We start from the raw sequence: 3508 nt of genomic DNA, 5'->3' as shown, positions 1-3508 counted from the left end.
AAAAAAAAAAAAAAAGAAAAGAAAAAAAGAAAATGAAAGGGTCTCTCCCCAGCCAGCCCCTCTCATGAGGGAGGGAGCCTCCAGTGACCTTGTGTACTTCCATTTCTAGTAAAGTCTTGAGGCTCAATATTTTGTCCTTCGCTTTGTCCCAAAGAGGTAAAAAGTGGCATGTCTGATTAAACAGTGCTGTTTTCAGAGGTTACTTCATGAATAATTTTGTGTTAAGCGTAAGAGAAATTCACCATGTTTTCACCCTTGGGAAACTTACGCTTGAGGGAGCAAGATTAGCTGTGAAACAACAGTAGAATTCACAGAGGTTTACTTTCCCTGCCTGGCATCGGTCACCTGGCATCTCAGACCTCCTGAGCCACCATCTGTGCATGGAAACCACAGCCCTCCTTTCCTTTTACCCTTCCCTTTTACCCCATCTCCAATGTTGTTCTTCAGTGCCTTTCCCTGCTCCACTCACTGAGTTTATACACATGTGTACTTAGCCACCTCAGATTTCTGCCATGTTGCCACATTTAGACGTATTTCATTCTTTTTAGTATATCTGGACTTTATTTATTTTTTGAGGCAGGCTCTCACACTGTCACCCAGGCTGGAGTGCAGTGGCACAATCATAGCTCACCACAGCCTTGACCTCTCAGGCTCAGGTGATCCTGTCACCTCTGCCTTCCGAGTAGCTGGGACTATAGGCACGTGCTACCACGCCTGGCTAATTTTTTATTTATTTTTTTGAGATGGAGTCTCACTCTGTCGCCTAGTCTGGAGTACAGTGGTGTGATCTCAGCTCACTGCAACATCTGCCTCCCGGGTTCCAGTGATTCTCCTGCCTCAGCCTCCCAGGTAGCTGGGATTACAGGTGCATGCTATCACACCTGGCTAATTTTTGTATTTTTAGTATAGACCGGGTTTTACCATGTTGGCTAGGCTGGTCTTGAACTCCTGACCTCAGGTGATCCGACCACCTCGGCTCCTGAAGTGCTGGGATTACAGGCGTGAGCCACCATGCCTGGCCTAATTTTTTAATTTTTTGTAGAGACGGGGTTTTGCTGTGTTGCCCAGGCTGGTCTCGACGACCTGGCCTCAAATGATCGTCCAAGCCTTGGCCTCTCAAAGTACTTGGATTACAGGCGTGACTCCCAGCACCTGGCCTGTCCTTTGTATCTTGAAGCATTTGACAACAATTGCATATCTTGAAGGTGCACAGTGTGACATTGTTGTACCCACACATCCTGTCGTGACAGCCAGAGATCCACATCATGTATTTTCACTGCCACATAATACTTCATAATGCAATGATATGGTTTATGGTTTCTCTCTTTACAAAAATTATTTATTTATTTATTTATTTATTTATTTATTTATTTAGAGACGGAGTCTTGCCCCGTCACCCATGCTGTCGTGCAGTGGCGCCATCTCTCGGCTCACTGCAACTTTTGTCTCCCAGGTTCAAGCAATTCTTCTACCTTAGCCTCCCGAGTAGCCGGAAGTACAGGTGCCCACCACTACGCCCGGCTAATTTTTTGTTTTAGTAGTGACGGGGTTTCACCATATTGGCCAGGCTGGTCTTGAACTCCTGACCTTAGATGATCCACCCATCTCAGCCTCCCTGATTTTATTTTTAGTAGAGACTGGGTCTCACTGTGTTGCCAGGGCTGGTCTCAACCTCCTGGGCTCAAGCAGTTCTCTCACTTTGGTCACCCAACATGCTAGGATCACAGGCGTGAGCCACAGAGTCTGCCACTATCTCAGCCTCTATGCCCCTCAGTGGTGCAGTGGGGGTCCCTGTGCATGCTTCTCTGCACACATGCGTTCCTCTGGGACAGCCAACTAAGCATGAGTTTGCCTCTAGGACAAAATAGCACATTGCTGAAGCATCATGAGCCATGGCCAGAGTGCCCGCCAGATGGGAAACTTGGATGTACATTCCTGGCAATGCGTGGAAATCTCCCCATTTTCTGCTATCACTCCACGGGGATTAATTTTCTTTTAACTTTGCCAGTCTGATGGATTACAAAAAAAATTGATACTGTTTTACTTTCCATTTTTACTTGACTCTTGGTGCAGTTGAGCATCTTTTTCTGTTCGTTTGCCATTTTAGTTCTTCTATGTCTTGCCAATTCTTTTCTTTTTTTTTTTTTTTTTTTTTATCCTCTTTTTCTTTATTTTTTTTTTTTTTTTTTTTGCCTGATCTGGTATTTGATCTTCTGATATTTTGTCTCAGCCTGTTACCTCTTTGTTACAGTGTCTTTCTTTTTTTTTTTTGAGACAGAGTTTCACTCTTGTTGCCCAGGCTGGAGTGCAGTGGCACGATCTCAGCTCACCACAACCTCCGCCTCCCAGGTTCAAACAATTCTCCTGCCTCACCCTCCTGAGTAGCTGGGATTAGAGGCATGCGCCACCACGCCCAGCTAATTTTGTATTTTTAGTAGAGACGGGGTTTCTCCATGTTGGTCAGGCTGGTCTCGAACTCCTGACCTCAGGTGATCCGCCTACCTCATCCTCCCAAAGTGCTGGGATTACCTGCGTGAGCCACCGCGCCCAGCTACAGTGTCTTTATTATACTGAAATTTCTCCTTTTGGCCAGGTGCGGTGGCTTAGGCCTGTAATTTCAGCACCTGGGGAGGCCAAGGCAGGTGGATCACCTGAAGTCAGAAGTTAGAGACCAGCCTGGCCAACATGGTGTCGGGCGTGGTGGCATGCACCTGTAGTCCCAGCTACTCAGGAGGCCGAGGCAGGAGAATCACTTGAACTTGAGAGACGGAGGTTGCAGTGAGCCGAGATCGTGCCACTGCACTCCAGCCTGGGGGACAGAGCGAGACTCCGTCTCAAACAAAACAAAACAAAAATTAGCTGGGCATGGTGGTGGGCACCTGTAATCCCAGCTACTCAGGAGGCTGAGGCAGAGGAATCACTTGAATTCGGGAGGCAGAGGTTGCAGTGAGCCCAGATTGCACCATTGTACTCCAGCCTGGGCAACAGCAAGACTCCTCAAAAAAACAAAACAAACAAAAAACCTTTTTTTTTTTTTTTTTTTGAAAGATCACACCTCCTCTTCTTTTTTCTGAGATGCAATCTCGCTTCACTGCACAGCCTGGAGTGCAGCGGCGCAATCTCGGCTCACTGCAACCTCCGCCTCCCGGGTTCAAGCGATTGTCCTGCCTCAGCCTCATGAGTAACTGGCATTACAGACACCTACCACCATGCCAGGCTAAGTTTTGTATTTTTAGTAGAGACGGGATTTGGCCATCTCGGCCAGGCTGGTCTCGAACTCCTGACCTCATGATCCACCCGCCTTGGCCTCCCAAAGTGCTGGGATTACAGGCACGAGCCACCACGCCCGGCCTAATTTTTGTGTTTTTAGTAGAGATGGGGTTTCACCATGTTGGCCAAGTTGGTCTCGAATTCCTGACCTCAGGTGTTCTGCCCTCCTCAGCCTCCCAAAGTGGTGGTATTACAGACATGAGCCCCTGCCCCGGCCTTTTTTTTTTTTTTTTTAAAG

General features: G+C 47.5%; 1 protein-coding gene across 2 annotated transcripts in view; it reads left to right on the top strand.

The window, feature by feature from the left end:
- The window catches only part of CHAF1A (chromatin assembly factor 1 subunit A), a 47392-nt gene that overhangs the window by 25749 nt on the left and 18135 nt on the right, over positions 1 to 3508 (top strand). The window lies entirely within an intron of this gene.

The sequence above is a fragment of the Rhinopithecus bieti genome, unplaced genomic scaffold, assembly GCF_001698545.2.
Source record: "Rhinopithecus bieti isolate Rb0 unplaced genomic scaffold, ASM169854v2 scaffold_28055, whole genome shotgun sequence".
In the NCBI taxonomy this organism is placed as follows: Eukaryota; Metazoa; Chordata; class Mammalia; order Primates; family Cercopithecidae; genus Rhinopithecus; species Rhinopithecus bieti.
Note: the sequence above shows the minus strand (reverse complement) of the source record. Positions and strands in the feature narration are given on the sequence as shown.